Raw genomic sequence first — 11,540 nt, forward strand, 5'->3', positions numbered from 1 at the left:
CCAGCTCCACAACGTTTTTTTTCTTTTTGTATTTTTCTTTAGTTTATTTTCAAAGTTTTGACATTTTAACTTTTTAAATTTACTTTACATCCCAATCACAGCTCCAACGACTCACACCTTTTTCTTTGAGTTAACTTTATGTTTTTGTGGGTACATTGAACTTTATTAATGATACTCAAGAGAGTAGGACTTCCTAGGACCCTCCTATAATCCTGGAGGTCTCAGATGGAGGCTGTGAAGAAGATGCTTAGTGTCAGGGCCTTAATTTGGATCCACACCCCTCAGCAGCTGAGGGGCCTCTCTCTTCCTCTTGAGTCCTTGCTGTGGTGGGTGCTCCTGGGCTTCTTACTCCTAGGAGGTCATTGTAGACCATGGGGTCCACCACCCTGTTGCTGTAGCTATATTCATTGTCATACCAGGAAATGAGTTTTACAACGTTGTCATTGAGAGCAACGCCAGCCCCAGCATCAAAGGTGGAGGAATGAGTGTCACTGTTAAAGTCACAGGAGATAATCTTATCCTCAGTGTAGCCTAAGATGCCCTTTAATGGGCCCTCTGATGCCTGCTTCACCACCTGCTTGATGTTATACTTGGCAGCTTTCTCCAGGCAGCATGTCAGATCCACAGTAGACATATTGGGAGTGGGAACATGGAAGGCCATTCCAGGAAGCTTTCTGTTCAGCTCTGGCATGACCTTGCCCCCATAGAGTCTTGGTAGAAAAAGCAGATGCAGGGATGCTGTTCTGGACAGCCCCATGGCCATAACAGTACAACATTCCATAGGAACCATCCACAGTATACTGGGTAGAGTGATAGCATAGACTGTGGTCATGAGTCCTTCCGCAAAACCAAAGTTGTCATGGATGACTGTGGCCATGGGGGCTAAGCAGTTGGTGGTCCAGGAAGCATCAATCTCAAGTGAGTTGTCATACTTCTCGTGGTGGTTCATTTCCATCACAAACACTGGGGCATTGGCAGAAGGGCCAGAGATGATGACTTTGTTGGCCCCATTCTTCAAGTGGCCCCCGGTCTTCTCCATTGTAAAGATGCCAATAGACTCCACAACATACTCAGTACCAGCATTTCCCCAAGTGCTGTTAGCAGGTTCTTGATCCTGGAAGATGGTGATGGCCTTCCCATTGATGATAAACTTTTCATTCATTCACAGCCTTGCTTGTGCTGTTGAACTTGCCATAAGTAGAGTCATACCGGAACATGTAGACCATATAGCTGAGGTCAATGAAGGGGTTATTGATGGCAAGGATATCTACATTGCCAGATGAGCAGGCAGTCCTGGTAACCAGGTGCCCAATAGAACCAAGTCTGTTCACTCCAACCTTTACCATTGTGTTTAAGGGATGAGGCTGCCACTGCCTGAGAAGATGTGGCTGTCTCTGAAATAGGGAGGAGCAGAGAGCCTGAACTGTCTTTTTAAAACATTTGATGATCTCTGCATCTTAACTGGTATGGTTATCACATGTATATTGACATACATGAGAGATACTTTACAATATGACATTTTAATAATCTCATCATTGCCTTTAGTTCTTTTCCTAGTGACCCTGAGTATTATAAACAATAACTTACAACAATGTGGTTTTTGCTAATACCAACTTGATTGTAATCATATATAATAACATTACTCCAATGTGGCTTCATCTCTTCCACTGTCTTTGTGCAATTATAGTCATATCCTATATATTTATGCACATATTCCAGTTGAATACTTATTGTGTATGAAATTGGTTTATAAATAAAAGATTTGTAAAGAGTCACTAATCCTCCTTTTCATACGTACCTGTGTAGCTTCATTTACCCATTGCTAAGTAATTTCCTATTGTCCCTTTATCTCTACATGAAGGACTTCCTTCTTTCAGAGATAGTCTATTTCCATAATGATTCTTTTTCTTTTCTTCTCTCCTTCTCCCTCCTCCTTCGTTGGCTTTGACTTTATTTCTTATCTAATTTCTCAGGATAATTTTAGCCTGAGTTGGAATTCTTTATACATTGTCTTTCTGTCTTTCTGTCCACTGTGAGAAGAGTTGCCCTTCTGGTCTCTGTGCTGCTGGTAGGAAGGCAGCTGTTGATCCTACTGAGGAATGTGTGGATCCTTTGATGCTTCCAGCATTCCTTCGTTTCCTTTGTCTTTGAGTAGTTTGACTATGATTGAGTGACTCTTCCTTCCAAAAGTTATTTAAGCTAACTCCTTCTGGCAGTGTAGGCTTTGAACTCATACAGACACGAATCTGATGTGCATAATGGAAATGATAATGCTTACCATTTAGAGTTATGAAATGAAATTTTAAAAATTATATTTTCTGCCTGGTAGAAAACATCTCATATGCTTTTTCTTAAAGCCTAGACCTCTTTGGGGGAACATATTGGAAGAGGACACTGTTTGCTTTGCTATTTCTGTGGTTCTGTGCAGGCAGAGCCACTATCTACTCTCACCTCATCTCAGATATGACCCTCCAAGAGAGGCATTCTTTGATGCCCCCAAAGAACCCCTCAAATAGCCATTCTCTTTCTTATTGCAGATTGAGTATCACCGGACCACATGCCTGGAACCAGTAGACATTTCAGATTCATGGATTGTTTGTTTTGGTTTTGTAAATAATGGCATACACATGATGAGATAGCTTCTGGTGGGACCCAGTTGTAAACATAGAATTTATTTATGTTTCAGATATACTTTATCCACACAAACTAAAGACAACTTTGCATAATACTTATAGTGCAAATCAATTTTGCCTCTACCCCATTAACGTGAGGTCAGAATAGAAGCTTCTGTTGGTGATGCCATGACAGTGCTCCAAAGGTTTCGAATTCTGCAGCATTTTGGGTATTTGATTATCCAATTAAAGATGTACTTAAATGGTCCACACTGGTACAAGTTTATCTTGGACTGGGGATTTGTAAGATGTAATGTTTTCTATCTAAAACCAGGACAGTCTGGGAAACACAGGGAGTTTTCGTTCATCATCTTGCTTTCCTCCCCCCCCAACCAACGTCTTTACTATCTGATAACATTCAGTTTGCTTTTTGTGTTTATTGATCAGTTCCTTTGGTCTAAAATAAAATCCCTATGAGGGTCCAGAGAAGACTTGGTATTATATGATTAGGGTGCTAAGTTATAAGCATTAAGTAACTGTTGAAAATCAAGTGAAATTTCGTATTAGTTGACTGAGTCCTTTATATTGGTTTACAGGTGAATACAAATGTGGTGTATTTGTGGGGGGGCCATGTATGGTGCGGGTGTGTGTGTGTGTGTGTGTGTGTGTGTGTGTGCGTGTGTAGGCCTGAAGTTGAAGTAGAACTGCTAAATTGATTGCATTCCACTTTATTTATTGGGTCAGGGTCTCTCACTGAACCCAGAGCTCACTGATTCCAGCTGGTCTGGCTAGCCAGCCTGTTTTGGATAATCCCCTGCCTCTGTCTCCCAGGGGCTGAGATTGCAGATGGCTGCCACACCTTCCCCACTTTGTGTAGAGTGGTGAGGATTCACCATTGATTGAGACATTTCCCAAGGCCTGATGCCTTAAAAAAAAAAAATGTCCAGTTTTTCAGTTTTCAAGTTTAACAACATAATAAGAAATACAAAATTCTGTAGGATGCCACCATTAATGAAAGAGCATTTTGTGTAGTGAAAATGCCAGCTGACTTTTAAACTACTGGGCCTATGAGGTTGTAAAGAATTCAAATAGCTACGTTCTTTCTCTTCTGATCTCCAACTCTGTAATGAAAGAAATATAGACATTTCTACCATTTACTCTGGAATGTTGGCTGTAGCCTGTATCACCCAATGTGTTAAATACAAGATTAGTGTCTGCAGAGGCAAAGCTCTCTTTCTGTAAAATGCATTCAAAAGGAAATCACCACCTTTTCTTCCTTTTATTATTGCAAGAATGTTACTAGTAAGACCCATAATTACTTTAAATATTCCAAAATGAACACAAGAGCTACAAATCTTACAGCACTGTCTGAAGCCTCCTCCCCCCCAACTTTGGACTCTAAAAGGAGCCAGATAAAGATGCTGCCCTTTCCCCCTCTATCAGTTTACTATATAAATGAGAAGACATAAAGTAGTTTTAGATTTAATTAAAGTAATTGACTGAATTGCATTTTGTGTGGTGATCGTCATTAACACTCCTGACCTTTCTGTCACATACATATGCCAGAGGATTTTTCCGATGGATATTTATTATGAATATTATCATCAATAAGCACCATCAACATATTAAAATTAATTTTAACTTCTTTATGGAAGACTGAAAACGCAACCAGCTGTTGGAAACCGTCCGGTCTAAATCATTCTTTATCGATTCAACATGGATAAACCTCAAGCACAACGAACAGGAAATTTTATGGGGGTGTGTGTGTAGGCAAGTTTCTGTACATATAAAAGATTTCATTTTATTTCATATCTAACTCTGGTTACATTAGCTGCATAACCTTATTTTCCAGAGCCCAAGGATCTGATGGCTATTTTAAGTACTAACTGTGTAAACCCCATGAGGGCTTATTTCTTGCCCATGTGGATATGAGGTGGGGGACAGTGGGCTTATGGACATTTGGTCTTATTTTGACTGCTTGCAAAGAGCTTAATAAAAGACAGGCTTTGGTGCATCAAAAGAACTTAGTCCACAGGTGTTCTGAGAGGGAGCTAACTTGTGTGTAGAGCAAACAATTAAGCTGTGGAATTTGAGACCCTAAATTGTATCAGTTGAGCACCTGTCCTGGAGGAGGAGGAGGAAAACACCTTTCATTACATTACCCAGGGGCATGGTGGGCTTTGGGCTGTGTAGAGTTACAGCAGATCCGATTCACGCTTGCTAGCTGAGATGTGGCTCCCTCTGCTCACACCCGCCCAAGGCTCCAAGTTAAATGCTGTCTTAACGACGGTCTCCAGCTCTGTTAGTCCCCATAGCCATGTGTCTCTCCACATCTCTTCCTGCTGTTACCATTTTACCCAGAACCTACCAACGTCCAAGGTACTGTGTTAAAGATTTTGAGCACAGCATTCAAACAATCCAACAATCCAAAGTGTTTAGAAAGGCTAACATAGAACTGAGGAGACAACCTAGTCAGTAAAATGCTTGCTTTGTAAAGAGGAGAACCTGAGTTGAGTCCTTAGAGCTTACGTAAAGAATGCTGGGCATGGTGTCCATGAGTTTAGTTCCAGATCTGGGGTGGGGGAGTGAGGGCAAAGAAAGACAAGCAGAATCTTGGAGCTCACTGGCTAGCCACCCTAGCTTACTTGACAATAAGACCAGTGAGACCAGTGAGAGACCCTGTCTCAAAAAGTAAATAAAGACATAAGTAAATAAATGAATAAAAATACATGGTGGGTAACATCTAATGACACTTAGAGTTGTCCTCTGGCTCTCCCACATAAGCACACACATATGGGTACACACTCCATAATGGTGCTCTGCACACACATACATCCAAAAAAAAAGGAAAGAAAGAAAAAAAAAAAGAAAGTCTAAGCCATACATATAATGCAATGTAAGTGTAAGTGAGGGAATCAAAATTATACACCTAGTGCCACCGATTCCCAAGCTATGCACTTTCATCACTATGCTGTCTCATCTGTAGGTCCTTTGGTGGGTCTTCTCACCTTCCTGGGGGCAGGGCTCCTCCTTTAGGCTTTAATCTTTTAGATTTGTTGCGGTTGTACCATCAGCTCTCTTATCGTCCTTCTTAACCAGCCCTACCACCCTTCTCCAGGATGACCCCAGTCACCATGCTTGGACCATCAAGTGTCTGTCAAAGCAGCTCTCCTTTCCTTTACTCCAGAATTGGAAATTCGATTCTTGCTCCAATTTGTACTGCAGGGATCTCATGAGCTGTCCCCATGAGCATAAGCTAACCAGACATCTTTCTCAACAAGTCTGTCCTTCCTCTAGCACCACCCAAAGATAGTCCTGTTGGAAACTCAGACTCTCATCTGGCCTCTCCCTTCTTCCTCGTCAGACTGATTACAGCACTTCTCACTGACTCTGTCCTAAGGTTCAAGTCTGTCCTCCAACCCTCTACCAGTAACACAACAGTTCAACAATTGTTCTAGAGTTCTCACAACTCAAGCAGGGACTGGAGGGGAAATCCTGGCATCTAGGTGGTAGACAGTGGGGATGCTGAGAAATAAAGACCTTAGAGAAGAGGTTCCTAATAGTACAACTCTTTAATATACTTTCCACATGTTGTGGTGACTCCCTCAACCATATTTTCATTGCTACTTCATGACTGTAATTTTGCTATTATTATGAATCTGATATGTGACCCCTGTGAAAGGGTCATTTGACACCTCCCCCAAAGGGGTTATGACCCACAGGTTGAGAACCCCTGAATTGGAGCCTATGAGAAATCCCTGCCGTGAAGAATTATCCAGCACCAAATACTGCAGTGCTAAGACATCCTGTTCTGATCCAAGCTACTAGCATCTTACATCTCCTATGATCTCAGACACGTCCTTCTACTGACATCCCTCTCTCTTGGGATGTCCAACATGCTCTCCATCCCATACACCCAGAATGATCCTTTGCAAACACTAATGCAGACCTCTTAGAATCCACTATGGTCTGATTCCCTTACAGGTAACCTACTTGGCATGTTTCTTTAACTTGCTTCAAGCCACTTTCTTCTTTCTTGCCTATGAGGTGACTTTTAGCCCATATAGCTCTCACATTCCCTTTACACTCTTGCTCAAATGTCATCCTAATAGGAGAGTCTTCCCTGACTCTCCCGCCCTTTCTCTCCCACACCCAGCTTTAACTGTCTATTAGCATTTAACTCTTTGTAAATACTCCTGCTACTATTTGCTGATTTGTCTCCGTGTTTCCTGTCTCCTCCGTCACAATAGCACTTGGTCTGTCTTTTACTGTTAGACAGCTGTCAGTAACTGTCCAGCAGATAATAAGCACTCAGTAAATGCTTAGTGAATTGACACTCATTTTTCCTTAATGGTTATGCATATTATATAAAAGACAAGAATTGAAGTTTCTTTTTCTAGACTCTTTTGCTAACCATAGACAACCATGTGGATTGAAGACTGAGCTGACCTACTAGACAGCTGCGTCTTCCCAGACTCTTAAGCTATGACTGCATGTTTGAGACATCCAGGCTATGCACACCAGGTGTACACGCCAGCCACAGCAGGAACCAGGCACGTCTTCCAAGATAACCCAACAGTCTCTCTGAACGGGGAAGTCATGTTGCTTCAAACTAATTCTTTGTTTGCCGGCTGGTTTTACAATTACAGTCTGGATGGGTGGATCGATCTGACATAACTCCTACCTTCTTAAAGACAAGGGCAGTCTCTCTGAAAACCAAAAGCATCTGATGGATGGAGCCATCTGCCGAGCCCTTTCACAATTCTGTGTCGTGGTTTGGATGTGAAATATTCCCCAGAAGCTGGAACACTTGGTCCTGGCTAGTGGTCCTGGTTTAGAGGGTTGCAGGCCTTTCAGACATGGAACCTCATAGAAATAAGTGAGTCATTGAAGGAAAGCTTTGAGATTTTATTGCCTAACCCCACTGACTGAGGATATAATGTAACCAACACCCAACAGTCTTGTCACCGTGTTCTCCTACCATGATTAATGATACCCCTTCTTCTGGCTGAGTTTCACTAAGGGCTCCAGGAACTCCTGTAAAGTTATTTGCTTAACCTAACATTTGTCAGAATGGATCTGGAAGCTGTAAACTCTAAGCCCAATGAAGCCTACCTATGGTAAGTTGTTTCAGGCCAGCTATTTGATCACAACAGTGAGAAAAGAAATGAATATACCCTGCCTTTTGACATGAAAGTCCCTTCAGAAGGTTTATAAGCTAATACAATGGCCCTAGAGGTGGAAAGTGTAACGCTACAAGCACAAATGGTGAAAAGAGAGCAAAATAGTACAAAATAAGAATCGAGTGATAATTAAATAAACTCTGAGTGACCTAACCGAGATTTGCCTTCGACGTCTGGAGAATAGCAATGTGAGACTGATCTGGGGTGGTTGGCATGGGCTTCATAAAGGAGGTGGCATCAGAATTGGGTAAGACATTGGAAAGATAGCAAAAGTAATTATGATGTGTCCACAAGGGAGGGTGGGCATCAGTAAAGATGACAGGTGGAGATCAAAAGGTGCGTTCAGGTAAAAGAGACCAGTGTGGCAGGGGCTTCGGACTTTGTTCAAAGGGTGTTTCCCAAACTGTTCAACAAGATGACCAGCCTGTTACCTGCACAAAGGAGTCTGACCTTGACTTGGGAAGTGATAGGTTAAGCAAATGGTTTTTCAAGATTTCCTGGAGCCTTCAGTCAATTTCAATGTGGGGGGGAAGGGAGGATCCGGGGTGAGAGGGAATGTAGTATGCACTGGGTGAACCGTGGATACATGAAGAGACGCAAACAAAACCCACAGTGCCCACTTGGTAGGTTCTTCCAGGAAGACATTGTCCTCTTAATAATAAACAAACAAACAAACAAACAAATAGATAAATATTCAAGAGTCTGTGCCCCTTTGGTCACATCCCCAGGTATTTGGCAGCAAGAGTGTCACTCCTGGGATACTTGGTTTGACTGTAATCTTTGTAGGGTCTGGAGCCTGTCTGTCTTTGTAATTCCAGCAAAGGGTCAACAGTAAGAAGAGTACTATATATTGCTGTGAGGAAATAGATAGATGACTAATTCCCTACTGAGATATGAGATTGTATTTGAGGATACTTTCTAGTCGCTTCTATGAACAGCCCATACAATTCTCCAATATGAACATTAACACATTACAAAATTAAGCCTTTCTCTTTGACTTTATACCCTACGCTACTATTCCTATGTCTGTGAGTCAGAACCATGAGCTGCCTAGATCCTACTTGTTACCTGTAGCAGGGAGTGCCTAATGTGGCCTTCGTCCTGGTTAGACCACCCAAAGGAGGCTCCATCTATGCCTTCTCCTCTCATTTTGCATCTCAGTTGACCTTCCTGACTCCCAGTGCCTGTGGGATCATGAAACAGAGTTAGTCAATTTCCACTCTGGGGTCCTGGCTTTACTCAGGCAAAACTGCAGATGAAATTAGATCTGGAAGGTCAGATCAAATCTCTTTTCTTGCCTTGTTACCTGGATGAATTGTCTTGCTGGGGAATCATCTATGTAAGTAAAAATATGTTGTCACATCTCCTCATGTCAAAGGGATAGGCAACACATTCAAAGTTCTCTTCTATATCTACCCTTCTCTTCTTAAGCCTCACAATACCTCTCAGTAAATGTACAGCTCTAATAGCTTTCTCTATTCAATGTCTCTTATTATGTTATATCTATTATTGTTCCCCACTACCCAAACTCTTTTGCTATGCTGAAGGAGGGTTCCTTGGGTGCTATTTGCTTTTTTCTCAGGCTCACCAAGCCCATGACTGACACAAACTGAGTAGACCTTTGACACCAATGTATGTTTTAAGGCGGAATTAGGTCATCGTCTGTCCTTAAGCCAATGTTTTTAGGGCCCACTTTTCAAAACTATACTTTCAGAGGAGACCCCAGGACCCTTTGGGTGTCCTTCAGTAGGGTACTTTTACATCATTATGCCACAGAAGCCCAAGAAGAAGGGTTTTAAGGACACAAATGACCCCTGAATTTGGTCTGGAAATATCTCTGCCTCACTTCCAGAGGGCCGTCTTGCTTGCTGACTTGGCCCCAGGCGCACCCTGCAATGGCAGTTAGAACTCAAGCCAGGTGCAGGAAGAGAGCGTCACAAAACACCTCCAGCCATCTGAGCTGTCCTCAAACTTGCCTTATGGGCTTGTCTTGGAGACGTCAAAAAGGGAATGACCTTTATGGCCACCTTCTGCTTTCCCTCTGTCCCTCAGAAACACATGGAAGGTTCTCTGAGGCTCTGGGAGGTAACTGCAAAATGTTCTCAGTGTGCCACTCACCAGCACGCAGTCAATATCAGTGCATACCTTCAGACATTGCCCAGATAAGTTCTATTTGATCGAGTGACCTAAAGGTGAATTGTAGGTCAGACTTCATTACATGTTACCCAAGTCAAGTCAGTACCAGACTTTCCCACTCTGTTCTGAAATATCATGAAGCCCCTTCAGGGAGTCCACTGATTATACTGTAGAGGTTTGTGTGAACCAACCAGGGTAAATAATTAGACTGTTCTTTTAATTAAGATTGCAGTGCCTTCTAGCACAGTGATATTTAAGATTGTGACGGGCGTGAGGGTAAGTACAGAAACAGTCTTCACTCGTGATAAAAAGCAAGAGGAACAAAGAACATTGTGTCCGATATGTGAAAATACCCTGCAATTTTGGAAATCTGCTGTCTGAAGTCTCCAGGGCACTGGGAGGAAATTTTCAATTTAGCACACATTCTGTTTGCCAAGGTGGAGATTGCTCTTCAGTACCAAAAATAAGTCTGGAGAAAGGGGGCGGGCTGGGTGGTAATGAAAGGCAGGTACTATGCATTTCTGGTTGGCATAATTGCAAACTTTTCTTAATCATCTGAACTTTATGGGGATAATAACAATTAACACAGATTCCATAATGGGCACTGTTTCAAATCTGTTTCACAGAGCTTTATAAAAATATAAGCTCATGAAGAAAACTAGTTCAGTTCAACATGAACTTTCCATTACTTTTAACACATTTTACCTACTTTTAATTGATGGAAGTGTTACATATTTTCTCTACCCAAGAGTTTTTCACACCTCCTTAATTCAAACCAACTTGATTTTTGCAATTCAAATAGATAGATTTTATATGCCATTAACTGGAAACCAAATAAACGAATACTAAAATTTATTAATGGATTACAATGCATACATTATTTCCTAAAGAAATTTCTTTCATATATTCAAAATATGGTAACTTTTAACCCTACCTAATCCTTTCAACACCCTAATGATGAAGATGCTAATATTGCACAAAATATCTGCCCAAGTCAGTTTTCGAAGTGGGAAAGGGGAGTGTTCAAAAGTCCTACTACTTGTCTTGGATCACATAGCAAAGAAAAAGGCCAGCATCAGTAGCTACTCCATCCATGAGTAAGGTCTTCAGAGAGCTTAAGATAAGCAAATTGAGCCAGGCATGTTGAAGCACAACTATAAACCTAGCACTGAGGCAGTGTAGAAGAGTAATGAGTTTGAGGTTTCCCCAGGTTACATAGTAAGTTCCAGGCTACCTTGTGGTACACAGAGAAATCCTGCAACAAAAACCCTAAAAGATGGTGTGCAGGATGGCTCAGTAGGTAAAAGCGGTTGCTGCCAAGCCTGACAACCCGAGTTTGGTCCTAGGTCCTACATTGTAGACGAAGAGAACAGACTCCCTCAAGTTGTCTTCTGACCTCAACACGCACCCTTTGGCAAGTACACACACACACACACACACACACACACACAGACACACACACACACATTATTTTTAATTGAAAAGAATTAAAAAGTATAACAAGCAAATTGATTGAGAGTTGTTGTTTTTGTTCTTTTAGCTGGTTCTTTCAACGGTGGGTAATGTTGGATGCTGTGCTAGGCCCATTTTCTCAGTGTGCGTGGCCAAT

The 11,540-nt window shown here is 41.9% G+C and overlaps 1 pseudogene; it reads right to left on the bottom strand.

Annotated features, from left to right (window-relative positions):
- Window positions 1–253: 253 nt before the first annotated feature.
- LOC114628738 lies at window positions 254–1,346 on the bottom strand (annotated as a pseudogene).
- Window positions 1,347–11,540: the final 10,194 nt, after the last annotated feature.

Source organism: Grammomys surdaster, unplaced genomic scaffold (genome assembly GCF_004785775.1).
Source record: "Grammomys surdaster isolate TR1022 unplaced genomic scaffold, NIH_TR_1.0 271, whole genome shotgun sequence".
Classification (NCBI taxonomy): Eukaryota; Metazoa; Chordata; class Mammalia; order Rodentia; family Muridae; genus Grammomys; species Grammomys surdaster.